Below are 16,828 nucleotides of genomic sequence, written 5' to 3' on the forward strand. Positions count from 1 at the left end.
AGCTAGGTTTCCTATCCGAGTCAGGTTTCCTATCCGAGTCATGTTTCCTATCCGAGTCACGGCACCATTATGTCGCTCCCCGGGTTTGCTGCTGGTTCTTCCCGGGTTGGCTACTATCCCTTCCACCTCCGTGGAAGGGCAGTTCCCCCTGGCCACATTCCCCACTTCTGCAGGGGAGCGGCACACCGCCGGCCGGTTCTCTCGGGGGCTGCACGGGTTCCCTTAGATGTTCCCCATAGATGTTCCTGGTGCATGCCGTCTCTCTCCTCCTTTATAGTCCTCCTCCGCCAATCCCAACTCGGCTGCCCACACGCCGAGTACGCTGCTCTCCAATCAGGAGCAAGTCCTACAGTTTATTAGTTGAACTGGAGGCAGCTGTGCGGAAGCTGTTTACTTCTCTCCCAGCGCCATATTGTGGGAGAGCAGATGCATAGAATAAGTCCTAATTCGAGTAACTTAGTCTAGTCCGGATTGCTCCCCACAGACAGGTCTTCTGTGTGTCCTGTGTGCTGTGGCCGTGGGTGTGTGGTCCCGCCCTGGCAGGCTGCAGCTCCTCCAGGGTGGGGGCAGACACAGCACCGCCCTGGCTGACTCCTGCCCCCCACCCCAGGGTCCTCATCTCCAGAGGGGCGGCCTCGGCCTCTGCCAGCACCCACAAGTGTGTGCAGGAAACTGCTCAGCGCAGGGCACGCCTGGGCCCGAGGCGTCCAGGACCAGGAGGTGGGGAGCCCAGCACCCTGGGGCTCAGTGCTCTGAGGGCTCCGGGGACTCCCACTAGAGGAACCAGGTGATGTCAGCTCCCAGAATCTGTCTCCTCGACAGCGTGTGGCTCCTGCCTTGGATATCCGGGTGGAGTGTGCCTCGTCCTCACTGCCCCAGGCACAGGACCTCCTGTGCCGGAGGCCCCTGGCCCATTCCCCATGGGCGCAGAAGGAGGTGAGCACATCTGCTCCTCTCTGAGACTCAGACGTCCGGGTCCCGTCCCTCCTAAGAGCCCCTGACCTTCGAGTCGGGCCCTTCAGTCCTTGGAGCCTCAATGTGCCCCCCTGGGAGATGGGTGTCTCTGAGGGCCACAGTGGCCCCATGATTCTTGCACACAAGGGCCTGCATGGTGCTGGACGGGCGGTGAGCACGTGAGAGAGGGGACCCCTCTGTGGCTGCCGGGCTCGGAGGTCCCTGCCATGAACTGTAGACCAGGCCAGCAGCCGGGGCTATGCAGGGCCCTGGCAGGGGCGCTGGCAACACTAAGCTCTGTGCTGTCAGCACTGCCTCCCCGTGTTTGTCTTGGGGTCTGAGCCTCACGGTGGTCATCTCCTCTGGCTTGGATGAGGCACCTGCCACCTCCCTGCTGGTCTGTGGGTTTCGTCACCATTCAAAGTGCCCTGAGGTGTCACAGGGACAGGAACCAGGGACCAGGCCATGGCGTGTCAGGGCCATGTTCTCCCCTTGTCAGCTTGTCCCTGCCCCAGCCCTCTGACCTCTCTAATCCAAGAGGCCCCTGGGGAGACCAAAGGGTCTACACGGCAGATGCTGGGGCAGAGCTATGGCTCTGGTGACCCAGGTCTCCCCATCTTCCATGGGAAGACAGACTCCAAGACTTCCAGCTTCAGAATCCTTGTCCCTGTGGTCTCCAGGAGTAGAGTCTCCTTCGTCCTCGCTGCCCCAAGCACAGGACCCCGTGGCTTCTCTGGCTCCCCACAGTCACCACCATCCTCCACAGGAAGATGGACTCCGAGACGCCCAGCTCAGAATCCTCGCCCTTCCAGAAGAGGTGTTCAATGTCCCTCGTCCTTGCTGCCCCAAGGACAGGACCCCGTGGCTGCTCCATCTCTGGGGAGCAGCTGCTGCCTGGGAAGAACCTCGTTGCCTCTGTTGGTGCCCATGCATTGCCCTGCACTACTGCCTCTGTGCCTGCAAGTTAACTGATTTATGAGTTAGACAGAAATCAATTACATCAATAAATTGTGGATGGAGAAACATGAAGGCCTCAGTGTGGGTTCGGGCACCTGTGCCCACACACGGGGAGCGGAATGCTGGGAGCCTGGAGGAGGCCGCTTGGAGCCGCGCCCGGGGCCTGGGCTGAGTCCCTGCTCCCGTGCCCCGGCTGCCACTGCCTTGGTTTCCCACCCCCTGGGGCTCTGTTTCTGGCTCTGTCAAGGGGGTGTGAGTGACAGGAGCACCTGCCTCCAAGGAAGCCCCCGGGAACAGCACCAGACTCCCCTGGCTGCTGGTAGGGCTGGTCCTTAGAGGCCTTGATGTCTGGCGGGGTTCTGGGAGCTCTCAGCGTCTGTGGGTCCTGGGCTGTGGGGAGCTGGCTCCTTCCTGTGACCCCCACTGGCCTTTCCTTTGTCCTTGCCCCTTCTCCTTGCCTCTCTGTCCCTCCCTTGTTGGAGGCCCCAAGCCTGATTTGGGGCTCTCTCTCCCCTTCTCTGTCCTCTGTTCCTGTCCAGTCCAGGGGGCCGCTGTTCCTCCCCTGACCTGGGAGCCCTGGGGTCAGAGCCCTGGGCGTCAGCATCCGGGAGCAGATGCCAGGAGCTGGCTCAGGGCTCAGGTTCAGAGACAACTCTTTCCCGGGACTAAAGGAAGCTCCTTAGGGCAAGTCCGTGGAGTGGAGTCTCTCTGAGGACAGCATTATCACAGAGAAATGGTCACGTGTCAGGTAGCTCCCAGACCTGGAGCTGGTTCTGAGGACCCCACTCCATGACAGGTGCCACAGCATTGCTGGACAGCAGGAAGTGAGGTGGGGAGATCAGCACCAGGGCTCCAGTTCAGTCCCCACACCTGCCAGTCGGGCACCTCTTAACTAGTTAATTGCTCACAGCCTAATTAGTGAGCTGGATACAGGGCCTTGTGCCTCAGCCGCAGCACAGTGCCTGGATGAAGCCATCTGAGTTGGGTCTTGGGCTCAGTGCATGTTCCTTATCCAGTCCGTTGCCTTCCACGAATTTTATTTAACATCTGGTAAGGCTTCCCGTGACGTTGTCTTCTGTCTAGAGGTAGGAAGAGGTGGCTGGGTGACGTTTAATTGAATTCTGAAATCGGAATACAAAGCCTTGTTTTAGAAACTTGGTACTGCAACTCTGGTTGACCCTGGCCAGTGTACTGGGACAGTTGTTCCGGACAACCAATGACTGGATCTGGGGAGGCAGGGGGAGCCGGGCCCAGGGTGGAGCCTCAGAGCGCCTGCAGGTGCTGAGCCCCCCTCTCCTGCCCCCAGATGGGAAAGACTGAGCACCCGGGGTGTCTGTGAGTTTCTGTGGAGTCCAGATGAGCGTGTCCAGCACCGTGGGGATCCGCCCTCGCCGTGGGCAGCACCACCCAGCCTGCCCAGAACTCGGAGAGAACAGGGCCGCAGGGCAGGGGTGGGGTCGGGGCTCTCATGGAGCCTGCGCATCTCAGTGCTCCCCCTCAGGGCTCAGAGCCCCCGGTGCTGTGGCTTTTCCACTCCCGAACTCGCACCCGTGACCTGGGACTCCCGGCTGCAGCCCGAGACCGAGAAGAACCCGGCGGCTGCTGGGTCCTGGGTACTGCGGACTCGGTGTGCACCTGCTCCCAGCTCTCCTGGTTTCCTACTTGGCAGACGGCTGTCCCTGGGACTTGGCAGCCGCCATCACAGGTGAGCCCCTTCCTCTGACAGACCCCCTCCCCTGCACCCCTCCTTTGCACCCTCCCTTTGGCTCCCGGGAACTGAGGCATGATGATTCTGAATCCTCTGGGGACATTGCTGTATGCAGAGGTGGGGGAGAGGTGGGGTCTGGGATTTCTGGGTTCTGGAGGCTTCCATGTGGGGCAGGGGACAAGGACCACTGTCAGGCATCCTCAGAGCCTCTGCGGATCCCTGCTGTGGACTGTGAGAACCAAGAGGGCCCACGTGGCTGGGTGGTGGGGCTCTGGGGGCTGCCCCTGACACAGGCGTGCTCTGACCAGCTGCACACTGAAGGGGCTGTGGCAGCGGGTGGCTCCTCCCACACCCCTCCGGGATTAGAACCACCTGCTGGCTGGAAGCCACAGAGTCCTGGGCATCTCCCCTTGAGGATCCAGGTGTTAAATATCAGGAATGTTTTCTATTGACTCGCAGAGGTCCCAGGAAACATTGAACCTGGGCCCTGGGTAGTGTGCGGGTTATGTGGGGTGTGGGTTTGGGCACAGGGAAGAGCAGACTGGGGCTGTGGGCGTCCTCTTGGGGCAGGGGCAGCAGGACCCCTGATTAGGCCCCAGTTTTGTTTCTCCTTGGTCAAGCCCAGTCCGCTCTGACACCCACGTGGGCTGCGGGGATCTCAGGAGAACGGGTGCTGCCGGGCCTCGAGGTCCATGCGCAGCCCAAGGGAAGGCCTGAGCTCTGGGCTGTGCTGGTGGCCCGGGTGCTGTGACTCCCTGGCCCAGTTCTGGCAGGAGGGGCCAGGGCCACGGGCAGCAGAGAGGGAGGGAGAAGGGGCTTCCTGGGGGCCCTGGGAGCTCTGCTCTGGCTGTGGGAGTGTGGTCCCGCCCTAGTAGGCTGCAGCTCAGCAGGGTGGGAGCAGACACAGTACTGCCCTGCTGAATTGCGCTGCTGGGTGCTTATCTTTGCAGGGGCGGCCTCAGCCAGCTTGTGTGTGCAGGAAACTGCTCAGCGCAGGGAACCCCTGGGCCCAAGGCTCTGTGACCAGAGGTCCGAGGAGCCCAGCACCCTGGGTCTCAGTGCCATAAAGGGCTTTAGGGAGCCCACGAGCTGTCACTTCCACGTGGGTTTCTCTGCTTTGTTGGATGTGGCGCCCATTTCCCGGAAGGGCCCAGCAGTAATGCTCACCACTTCAGGAAGCGCCGGGACCCGAGCCAGCCCTGCCAGTGACGGATCTTGCAGTCTACAGCAATGCTAGCACCTGCAGCTACACGGCCCTGTCCATCAGTGAGGAGGTGCTGGCAGCACCTCCACTGCTCTGGCGGGTTGGGGTTGGCCCTCCAGCCCTGAGGCAGACCTGTGGCTGTGGCTTGGGGGCATGGCTCAGAGTCCCCAGACCCTGGCCCATAGGGAGGACAAGGCAGACAGACATGGCGCTGTAGCACGCCCTCCCTGGAGCAGCAGGAGCAGCGGCTGTGAGTGAAGCAGGTCCTGCAGCTCACCACGAGCCCACCAGTGGCAGCGCTGTGGGCCCCAGGGACCATCAGAACAGGGCTCACTCCAAGACAGAGCTCAGCCCAGGCAGTCGGCAATGAACATGGACCCAGTGCCCAGAGCCCTCAACAGCCAATGCCAGTCATAGCTCTATACTTGGCAGAACAAGTTTGAGTCAGGGACAGAACCCTCAGCAGGGGCACCTCCAGGGACACCATCACCTGCCATCAGGGTCACTATCCTGTGACAGCCTGCGGGGTCAGACACTCAGCAGCTGACCTACCACAAGGTGACCGCAGAAGCTAGGACTCGCCTGCCCTCGGCAGTGACCTCATCCCAAGAGGCACAGCCACCTCTGTCTGGCGTGAGAGCCCACCAGGAGGCTGGAGCAGGGGAAGAACAGGGCCAACAGCGGTCACAGCCCTGGGCACTGACCAGGCAACCAGCGAGGGAACTGCTGCCACCTCTGCCCCTGGTCCTTTACACCCAGCGAGTTAGAACTTCAGAGTGGGCGTGTGTAAGGGAGGACACTGCACGGTGTCTGTGATTGGGGGAGATTGGAGCCCTGGGGCTGTCCCTGTCAGGAAAGTGGCAGATGCTCACTGGCCAGACCTGTGGCTGTGGCGTGGGGGTGTGGCTCAGCGACAGGGCTCCAGGTCAGTCCCCAACCTGCAGGGCGGTCACGGCTGAACAGATTAATTGCTAATTAGTGAACTAGATACAGGTCCTTGTGCCACAGCCACAGCACAGGGCCTGGATGAAGCTGTCTGAGTTGGGTCTTGGGCCCAGTGCAGGTGCCTGGTCCAAGTCCATGTCTTCCTTGAATTTTATTTAGCACCTGATAAGGCTTTTCCGTGCAGAGGTAGAAAAGAGATATCTAGGTGACGTTTTATTAAATTAAGAATGTCTGAGTGCATAGACGTGTTTTAGGATCTCGGTCTGGGACTCCTTGTTGACCCGGGCCACTGTGCTGGGATGGTTCTTCTGGGCACCAGCAATGAGGATATCTGGGGAGGCAGGGGGAGCCGGGCCCGGGATGGAGCCTCAGAGTGCCTGCAGGTGCGGAGCCCGCGCCTCTCCTGGCCCCTGCGATGGGAAAGACTGAGCACCCGGGGTGTCTTTGAGTTTCTGTGGGGGCCAGATGAGCGTGTCCAGCACTGTGGGGATGCGCCCTCACCTTGGGCAGCACCATCCAGCCAACCCAGAACTCGGAGAGAACAGGGCCGCAGGGCAGGGGCAGCTCGGGGCTCTCATGGAGCCTGGGTAAACGCTCCCCTTCAGGGCTCAGAAGCCCAGGTGCTGTGGCTTTTCCACTCTGCACTTGCGCCCATGGCCTGGGACTCCCAGTTGCTGCCCGACACTGAGAAAAACCCGGCGGCTGCTGGGTCCCTGGTACTATGTCCTGCGGTCTTGGTCTGTGCCCGCTCCCAGCTCTCCTGTTTCCTATGGGCAGACGGCCGCCCCTGGGACTTGCCTGACACTGTCACAGGTGAGACCCTCCCCCTGACTGACACCTTCAGCTGCACCACTCTCTTGCGCCATGTGCTTGGCTCCCAGGGAACTGTGGCTGGACCCGATTCTGAATCCTCTGGGGACCTTGCTGGGCACACATGTGCCAGTGAGGCAGGGCTGGGGTTTCTGTTGGTTCTGGAAGCTCCCAGGTGGGTGGGGGACAAGGACCTCAGTCAGGCGTCCTCAGAGCCTCTGTGGATCCCTGCTGTGGACCCTGACAACCAAGAGGGCCCAGGTGGCTGGGTGGACGGAGAGCCAGGAGCTGCCCCTTGCACAGGCGTCCACTGAACTGCTGCACACTAAGGGGGCGTGTAGCCCTGGCTGACGCTGGCCCCTGCCCCCCGGGGTCCTCATGTCCACAGGGCGGCGTTGGGCTCTGTCAGACCTACTCATGTGTGCAGGAAACTGCTCAGCACAGGGAATTCCTGGCCCGAGGCGTCTGTGACCAGGAGTGGGGAGCCCAGCACCCTGGGGCTCAGTGCCATAATGGGCTTTAGGGAGCCCACGAGCTGTCACTTCCATGTGGGTTTCTCTGCTTTGTTGGATGTGGCACCCATTTCCCAGAAGGCCCCCACCATCGTGTTCACCACCTTCAGGAAGTGCCGGAACCCAGAGCCGGCCCTGCCAGCATTGGATCCTGCAGTCTGCAAGCGATGCCGGCCCCTGCAGCGACACGGCCCTGTCCATCAGTGAGGAGGCGCTGGCAGCACCTCCACCGCTCTGGCGGGTTGGGGTTGGCCCTCCAGCCCTGAGGCAGACCTGTGGCTGTGGCATGGGGGCATGGCTCAGAGTCCCCAGACCCTGGCCCATGAAAAGACAAGGCAGACAGACAGGGCGCTGCAGCACGCCCTCCCTGGAGCAGCAGGAGCAGCGGCTGTGGGTGAAGCAGGTCCTGCAGCTCACCACGAGCCCACCAGTGGCAGCGCTGTGGGCCCCAGGGACCATCAGAACAGGGCTCACTCCAAAGGCAGAGCTCAGCCCAGGCAGGGGACAATGAACATGGACCCAGTGCCCTGAGCCCTCAACAGCAAATGCCAGTCATAGCTCTATAGTTGGCAGAACAAGCCTGAGTAAGGGACAGAACCCTCAGCAGGGGCACCTCCAGAAACACCACCACCTGCCATCAGGGTCACCATCCTGTGACAGCCTGCGGGGACAGACGCTCAGCAGCTGACCTACCACAGGGTCACCGAAGAAGCTAGGACTCGCCTGCCCTCGGCAATGACCTCATCCCAAGAGGCAGAGCCACATCTGCCCGGCGTGAGCGCCCATCAGCAGGGTGGAGCAGGGGGAAGAACAGGGCCAACAGCGGTCACAGCCCTGGGCACTGACCAGGCCACCAGGGTGGGATCTGCTGCCACCTCTGCCCCTGGTCCTTTGCACCCAGCGAGTTAGAACTTCAGAGTGGGCGTGTGTAAGGGAGGACACTGCACGGTGTCTGTGGTTGGGGGAGATTGGAGCCCTGGGGCTGTCCCTGTTAGGAGGGTGGCAGACGCTCACTGTCCCTCAGGGGCAGAGTGGGGCCTTCCAGTGGTAAAGGGACTCTGGCGAGGGACGTTGGGCCCTGGGTCAGGGTTCTGTCCTCACATCTGGCACCAGGTCTCAGGCCATGTCCAGCCCTGATGCCAGGCCCAAGGGCAGGGGCAGGCTGAATGCAGGGCCCAAGGCTCAGGGAGGCAGGGCACCAGGCCCCAGGTTGCCCTTTGAACTGGCTGCCTGGGGTGAGCGCCCCCTGCTGGGTCCCTGGAGAGGTGCTGTTGGGCAGTGCTGGGTGCAGGCCCAGGAGGGAGCAGGCACTGCTGAGCTGCCCCTCTTAGCCCCTTCTCTGTACCTCTCTGTCCCTCCCCTGGGGGAGGCCTTGAACTGTATTTGGGGCTCTCTCCACTTCTCTGTCCTCAGGACACCCAGGAGCAGCCAGCAGAGCACCTGACACTCCCTGCGCCTTGTCCTCTGCCCCTCCCACAGAGAACTCCAGTGGTTGCTCCTGACCGTCTTCCCTTTCCTGGCCTATGGGCTCCACCCCAGGCCGGGACTGCTGCCTCCCTGGGTGTCCCATATTGATCCCGTATGGACCTGACCACTCCCCCACACTGGGAAATGGTGGTGGTCATCCTGCCTCCCAGGCTGGGGCCAGAGTGAGTGAGGTTATGGCTGCGAAGCTCCCAGCAGTGGACGAGACCATAGGGGAGTCCTCAGGGCAGACAGAAGCTGTGCTGGGGTCTCCCCTGAGATCCAGGACTCCAGGTCCTGCAGGGGCCCCCCTGCAGCCTCTGTAGGAAAAGGACTCCCCACCAGGTTGCACACTGGAAGCCTGTGGGATGGCCCAGATCAGTCATGTTTGCTGCGGCTCCTGCTGTGCACAGAGTTTGTGGTGCTAACACGGGGACCTTCTCTGTCTCCCTCTCTCTGTCCTTCTCTCTCTGCCTTCGAATAAATAAATAAATAAATCCCTTTAAAAAAAAAGTGGAGCAGCTGGACCTGAACAGACACTCGTACGGGACGCAGGCCCCATGAGCCATGGCTTTACAGCTCCATCACAGCACCGCTGACTTGAGTGACAGAACATTTGATGTAGTGTCGCGATGCCAGTGACGCTGCACCATGGTTTGAGAGCGATCATTCAGGGGTTGAAGAGAAAGGAGTGGATACACTGAGTCTGCAAAAGGCAAAATTATGAAAGATGCTAATACTAGAAATGAAAAGGTTTTGAAATATCCTACAGGGTTTAATTTCTCAAAACAGTAATATCTCTCTCTTCAACCTAAGAAAGAATTTCTCTCTTTTTTTTTTTTAAAGTGGAAAGGCGCCTGTGCAAACCAGCAGAGGGCAGCACCGGCTGCAGTTTCCTGCTCTGACATCAGAAGGCACCATTGTGACGTCATGCCCGCTGCCTGCACAAAGCCTTGGCTGGGCCTGGGTTCTGTCATTTGCCCAGGAAGCGCTGTCCCGGGGACCTGGGGCTGGGAACAGCTGCCTGTTTGTTTTCTTGTTTTGTTTTTGTTCTTCAAGCTGCTGCTGTTTTGGTCCAATTTGTTTTTTCTTTTTGTGTTTTGATTATTTTGTTCTTTTTTTCTATTTTATTTATTTTGATTTCCTCCAGTATTCGTATTCTTTTTCCCTTTTTATTGATTTCCTTGGATATTTCATTTGTGTTTGGATTTTTTCTTCACTTTTTTCCTTGGCTTTTCTCTTGCTTGTGGTTGTTCTTTATATTTTCTCCCATTATTGGGTTTCCCTTTTTTCACTTTGAGTTTTTTTCTTATTTTTATTTCCTTTTTTTTTTTTTAAATAAGACTGTGAATCGTCTGCTTAGATTGTTATTACAGTGAAGGTTTATGAATTTTTTTCCTTATGATTTATTCCTTTTTTGTGTTTTCTCACTTTTAGCTGTTTCGATAGGGTCAATCTCAATTGTGAGTCCAGTTGAGTTCATTTATTTCCTGTTTTCTGTTGGTGATGTGAGCTGACTTTGTCCATTTTATGTTTTGAGTTCTGTTCATTAGATTTCTGTTTGTTTCATCTTCTTTTGTGCTCAAGTTGTCTGAGCCATGAGAGCTGATCTGTGTCAGCTGCTGGCTCAGGGTCTCCCAGACGTCAGCCCTGCTGACCCTTCCTGGGGGAGCCCTGGAGAGGGAGCGGAATCCGGAGGAAGAATCGGATCCTGCTGCTCCTGTTGGGTCAAATTTGTTTTTTCATTTTCCATTTTGATTACTTTGTCCTTTTTCTATTTTATTTTGTTTCCTGCCACCATTCATGTTCATTTTGTGTTTTCTCATTTAACATTTTATTCCACTAGAACATTCTCTGTTGTTGGTCTGGTGTAGTACACACAGTTCATGGTTTCTGTTGGTGACGGGAGCAGAGTGAGTTTGTTCATTTTTGCGTTTTGATTTCTGTTCATTTGATTTCTGTTGTTGCATTTTCATTTGTGCACCACTCGTCTCCCTTCCTGGGAGAGCCCCGGGAGAGGGAGCAGAATCCCGAGGCCAGAATTCCAACCTGGATGTCTACTTCCTGGGCGGGGACTGACTGCAGTCCCCCAAGCCCTCTGTGTCCCCAGTGGCTCCCGCGTCCCTCAGCAGAGCGGGGCAGGAGGTGTCCATGGCGGATCCTGGGGCCGGAGCTGAGAAAGCTGTCAGGTGGGACAGGTGCTGTCTGCACTGGGCAGGAGAAAGGGTTGTTACTGCGAGATGGAGCCTGGGGGGATTCTCAGTTGGGGTCTCCCATGTTTGCAGTGGAGGGGTGGTGGCAGTGCGGTCCCCTCTCTCCCCTGCACAGGTAACTGCTGCCCAGTCCGGGTGGCTCTACAAGGTTTAGGATCCAAAGAGGCCCCAGAAACCTGATCTGCACCAGCAAGAAGACTTCCTGTGGAAGGACCTCTTGGTGGTAAGGGACTCACCCCACAGAGGGGCGGGGTCACCCCAGACAGCCAGGGTGTCCACTGGCTTTGCATCTGTGTGCAGGAATGGAGCAGGTGCAGAGGGGTGGGGGGAGGACTCACACTGATGCCCATGGCCCTCCTTGGTCAGGGGAGAGTGCAGAGGGGCTGCGGGCTTCACCCCTGCCGGTTCTGGAGGTTCCAGCAGCATGAGCCATCCCGCGTGGGCTGGCTGAGTGCAGCTCTGTACCAGGGTCTAAGGAGGGGAGAGGCCACGGCAGCTCCTGACAGGCCCCAGGCTGCAGCAGCCGGGGGTCCCTCTCCTGAGACGTGGAGCCGAGGTCTCGGCACTGCTCGTCCTTGCCCTGCTGCCCCAGCCCTGACCAGGCAGTGTGGCCGAGTGCCTAGGAGCATCCTCACCGCCATCCCATCCTCAGGACAGACAGACTGCCCCGGGGTCTCCATGGGAGATGCAGCAGCTCCCACCTGGACAAGGGAGCGCAGACGCTGGGCAGGTGGAGGTGGGGCTTTCAGGTGCAGGGAGACCGTGTCCTGGGCGTTTCTGTCCTCCCTGCAGGCCATGGCTGCTGTGTCGTAGGCCCCTGGCCCATTCCCCATGGGCGTGGACGGAGGTGAGCGCCCTGCTCCTCTCTGAGACTCAGATGTCCAGGTCCACCCTCCTGAGAGCCCCTGACCTTTGAGTCGGGCCCTTCAGTCCTTGGAGCCTCAACGTGCCCCCCTGGGAGATGGGTGTCTCTGAGGGCCACAGTGGCCCATGAGTCTTGCACACAGGTCCTGCACGGTGCCTATGGGTGGTGAGCACGTGAGAGAGGGGACCGCTCTGTGGTTGCCAGCCTCGGAGGTCCCTGCCGTGAGCTGTAGACCAGGCCAGCAGCCAGGGCTGTGCTGGGGCCTGGCAGGGGTGCTGGCATCCCTATAGTTCTGTGCTGCCAGCACTGCCTCCCCATGTCTGTCCTTAGAGGGCTGAGCCCCAGGGTGGGCATCTCCTCTGGCTTGGATGAGGCACCTGCCACCTCCCTGCTGGTCTGTGGCCTTGTCACCAAAGTGCCCTGGGGTCTCAAAGGGACAGGAACCAGGGACCAGGCCATGGCGTGACAGGGCCGTGTTCTCCCCTTGTCAGCTTGTTCCTGCCCCTGCCCTCTGACCTCTCAAATCCAAGAGGGCCCTGGGGCGACCAAAGGGTCTACATGGCAGATGCTGCAGCAGAGCTATGTCTCTGGTGACCCAGGTCTCCCCATGTTCCACGGGAAGACGCACTCTAGGACCTCCAGCTCAGAATCTTTGCCTCTGAGGTCTCCAGGAGTAGAGTGTCCTTCTTCCTCGCTGCCCCAAGGACAGGACCCCGAGCTTCTCTGCCTGCCCCCAGGTCACCACGAGCGTCCACAGGAAGATGGACTCTGAGACGCCCAGCTCAGAATCCTCGCCCTTCCAGAAGAGGTGTTGAGTGTCCCTCTTCCTCGCTGCCCCCAGGACAGGACCCTGTGGCTTCTCTGGCTGCCCCCAGCACAAAACAATCTACCACCACGAGAAGGACTCCTAGACCCCCAGCTTCCGAAACCTCACCCTTCAGGAATAGGTGTTGAATGTCCTTCGTCCTCGCTGCAAACAGGAGAGGACCCCGTGTCTTCTCTGCCATCCCCCAGGTCACCACGATTGTCCAAAGGAAGATGGACTCCGAGACGCCCAGCTTAGAATCCTCGCCCTTCCAGAAGAGGTGTAGAATGTCGCTTGTCCTCGCTGCCCCCAGGACAGCACCCCATGGGTTCCCTGGCTGCCCCCCAGGTCACCACGATCATTAAAGGAAGAAGGACTCCGAGACGCCCAGCTTTGGAATCCTCGCCCTTCCAGAAGCGGTAATGAATGTCCCTTGTCCTCACTGCCCCAAGGAACTGACTCTGTGGCTACTCTGCCTGCCCCGATGATCGTCCACCCGAAGGTGGTCTCCGAGACGCCCAGCTTCAGAATCCTCACCCTTCCTGAACAGGTGTTGAATGTCCTCATCCTCATGCCCCAAGGACAGGACCCCGTGGATTCTCTGTCCCCGGGGAGCAGCTGCTGCCTGGGAAGAACCTCGTTGCCTCTGTTGCTGCCCATGGATTGCCCTGCACTACTGCCTCTGTGCCTACATGTTAACTGATTTATGGTTTAAAAGAAATCCATTAGGTCAATAAATTGTGGATGGAGAAACATGAAGGACTCAGTGTGGGTTCGGGCACCTGTGGCCACACACGGGGAGCGGAATGCTGGGAGCCTGGAGGAGGCAGCTTGGAGCCGCGCCCGGGGCCTGGGCTGAGTCCTGGCTCCAGTGCATGATGCTGCCACTGCCTTGGTTTCCCACCCCCTGGGGCTCTGTTTCTGGCTCTGTCAAGGGGGTATGAGTGACAGGAGCACCTGCCTCCAAGGAAGCCCCCGGAACAGCACCAGACTCCCCTGGCTGCTGGATAGGGCTGGTCCTTAGAGGTCTTGATGTCTGGTGGGGTTCTGGGAGCTGTCAGCCTCTGTGGGTCCTGGGCTGTGGGGGAGCTGGCTCCTTCCTGTGACCCCCACTGGCCTTTTCCTTTGTCCTTGCCCCTTCTCCCTGCCTCTCTGTCCCCACCTCTGTTGGAGGCCCCAAGCCTGATTTGGGGCTCTCTCTCCCCTTCTCTGTCCTCTGTTCGTATCTAGTACGGGTGTCCTCTGTTCCTCCCCTGACCTGGGAGCCCTGGGGTCAGAGCCCTGGGCGTCAGCATCCGGGAGCAGATGCCAGGACCTGGCTCAGGGCTCAGGTTCAGAGACAACTCTTTCCCGGGACTGAAGGAAGCTCCTTAGGCCAGGTGCATGGAGTGGAGTGTATCTGAGGACAGCATTATCACAGAGAAATGGTCACGAGTCAGGCAGCTCCCAGAACTGGAGCAGGTGCTGAGGACTCCTCTCCATGACAGGTGCCACAACTCTGCTGGACAACAGGAAGTGAGGTGGGGAGATCAGCACCAGGGCTCCAGTTCAGTCCCCACACCTGCCAGTCGGGTACCACTTAACTAGCTATTTGCTCACAGCCTAATTAGTGTTCTGGATACATACCCTAGTGCCTCAGCCACAGCACAGTGCCTGGATGAAGCCATCTGAGTTGGGTCTTGGGCCCAGTGCATGTCCCTTATCCAGTCCGTGGCTTCCCATGAATTTTATTTAGCATCTGGTAAGGCTTCCTGTGACGTTGTCTTCCGTCTAGAGGTAGGAAGAGGTGGATGGGTGACGTTTAATTGAATTCTGAAATCGGAATACAAAGCCTTGTTTTAGAAACTTGGTTCTGTGACTCTGGTTGACCCTGGCCGGTGTACTGGGACGGTTGTTCTGGGCATCACCAATGACTGGATCTGGGGAGGCAGGGGGAGCCGGGCCCGGGGTGGAGCCTCAGACACCTGCAGGTGTTGAGCCCCCCTCTCCTGCCCCCAGATGGGAAAGACTGTTTGACCCGGGGTGTCTGTGAATTTCTGTGGAGTCCAGATGAGCGTGTCCAGCACCGTGGGGATGTGCCCTCGCCGTGGGCAGCACCACCCAGCCCACCCAGAACTCGGAGAGAACAGGGCCACAGGGCAGGGGCAGCTCGGGGCTCTCATGGAGCCTGCACGTCTCAGTGCTCCCCCTCAGGGCTCAGAGCCCCCGGTGCTGTGGCTTTTCCACTCTGCAACTCGCACCCGTGACCTGGGACTCCCGGCTGCAGTCCGAGACCGAGAAGAACCCGGCACCTGCTGGGTCCTGGTCCTGGGTCCTGGGGACTCGGTGTGCACCTGCTCCCAGCTCTCCTGGTTTCCTACTTGGCAGAAGGCTGCCCCTGGGACTTTGCAGCCGCCATCACAGGTGAGACTCTTCCTCTGACATACCCCCTCCCCTGCCCCCTTCCTTGCACCCTCTCTTTGGCTCCCGGGAACTGTGGCATGACGATTCTGAATCCTCTGGGGACATTGCTGGATGCAGAGGTGGGGGAGAGGTGGGGTCTGGGGTTTCTGGGTTCTGGAGGCTTCCATGTGGGGCAGGGGACAAGGACCTCTGTCAGGCGTCCTCAGAGCCTCTGCGGATCCCTGCTGTGGACCGTGAGAACCAAGAGGGCTCGCGTGGCTGGGTGGTGGGGCTCTGGGGGCTGCCCCTGACACAGGCGTGCTCTGACCAGCTGCACACTGAAGGGGCTGTGGCAGCGGGCGGCTCCTCCCACACCCCTCCGGGATTAGAACCACCTGCTGGCTGGAAGCCACAGAGTCCTGGGCATCTCCCCTTAAGGATCCAGGTGTTAAATATGAGGAATGTTTTCCATTGACTCGCAGAGGTCCCAGGAAACGTTGAACCTGGGCCCTGGGTAGTGTGCGGGTTATGTGGGGTGTGGTTTTGGGCACAGGGAAGAGCAGACTGGGGCTGTGGGCGTCCTCTTGGGGCAGGGGCAGCAGGACCCCTGATTAGGCCCCAGTTTTGTTTCTCCTTGGTCAAGCCCAGTCCCCTCTTACACCCACGTGGGCTGCGGGGGTCTCAGGTGAACGGGTGCTGCCGGGGCCTTGAGGTCCATGCGCAGCCCAAGGGAAGGCCTGAGCTCTGGGCTGCGCTGGTGGCCTGGGTGCTGTGACTCCCTCGCCCATTCTGGCAGGAGGGGCCAGGGCCACAGGCAGCAGAGAGGGAGGGAGAAGGGGCTTCCTGGGGGCCCTGGGGGCTCTGGCTCTGGCCCTGGGAGTGTGGCCCCTCCCTAGCAGGCTGCAGCTCCTCCATGGTGGGAGCCGACACAGCACCGCCTTGGCTGAACTGCGCTGCCCGGTGCTCGTCTCTGCAAGAGCAGCCTCGGGCAGCACGTGTGTGCAGGAAGCTGCTCAGTGCAGGGAACCCCGGGACCAAGGCTCTGTGACCAGAGGTCCGAGGAGCCCAGCACCCTGGGTCTCAGTGCTATAAAGGGCTTTAGGGAGCCCACGAGCTGTCACTTCCACATGGGTTTCTCTGTTTTGTTGGATGTGGCGCCCATTTCCTGGAAGGTCCCCACCATCATGTTCACCGCCTTCAGGAAGCGCCGGGACCCCGAGCCGGCCCTGCCAGCATTGGATCCTGCAGTCTACAGCGATGCCGGCCCCTGCAGCTACACGGCCCTGTCCATCAGTGAGGAGGCGCTGGCAGCACCTCCACCACTCTGGCGGGTTGGGGTTGGCCCTCCAGCCCTGAGGCAGACCTGTGGCTGTGGCTTGGGGGCATGGCTCAGAGTCCCCAGACCCTGGCCCATAGGGAGGACAAGGCAGACAGACATGGCGCTGTAGCACGCCCTCCCTGGAGCAGCAGGAGCAGCGGCTGTGAGTGAAGCACGTCCTGCAGCTCACCACAGAGCCCACCAGTGGCAGTGCTTGGGCCCCAGGGACCATCAGAACAGGGCTCACTCCAAGACAGAGCTCAGCCCAGGCAGGCGGCAATGAACATGGACCCAGTGCCCAGAGCCCTCAACAGCCAATGCCAGTCATAGCTCTATAGTTGGCAGAACAAGTCTGAGTCAGGGACAGAACCCTCAGCAGGGGCACCTCCAGGGACACCATCACCTGCCATCAGGGTCACCATCCTGTGACAGCCTGCGGGGACAGACGCTCAGCAGCTGACCTACCACAGGGTGACCGCAGAAGCCAGGACTCGCCTGCCCTCGGCAGTGACCTCATCCCAAGAGGCACAGCCACATCTGCCCAGTGTGAGCGCCCATCAGGAGGGTGGAGCAGGGGAAGAACAGGGCCAACAGCGGTCACAGCCCTGGGCACTGACCAGGCAACCAGGGAGGGATCTGCTGCCACCTCTGCCCCTGGTACTTTGCACCCAGCGAGTTAGAACTTCAGAGT

The 16,828-nt window shown here is 59.7% G+C and overlaps 1 protein-coding gene across 23 annotated transcripts in view; it reads left to right on the top strand.

Annotated features, from left to right (window-relative positions):
• LOC138843201 (uncharacterized) overlaps positions 1–16,828 on the top strand; it is a 205,904-nt gene that overhangs the window by 63,953 nt on the left and 125,123 nt on the right. Inside the window, exons 2-3 of one of the 23 annotated variants that reach the window (XR_016214363.1) lie at positions 10,883–10,990; positions 12,370–12,440. The exons of the other annotated variants lie outside the window; for them this stretch is intronic. The gene's annotated coding sequence lies outside the window, so the exon portion shown is untranslated. The remainder of the gene's footprint in view (positions 1–10,882; positions 10,991–12,369; positions 12,441–16,828) is intronic. 23 annotated transcript variants of the gene reach the window in all.

The sequence above is a fragment of the Oryctolagus cuniculus genome, chromosome 10 (genome assembly GCF_051225735.1).
Source record: "Oryctolagus cuniculus isolate XC-2025 breed Fujian yellow rabbit chromosome 10, ASM5122573v1, whole genome shotgun sequence".
NCBI classification, from domain to species: Eukaryota; Metazoa; Chordata; class Mammalia; order Lagomorpha; family Leporidae; genus Oryctolagus; species Oryctolagus cuniculus.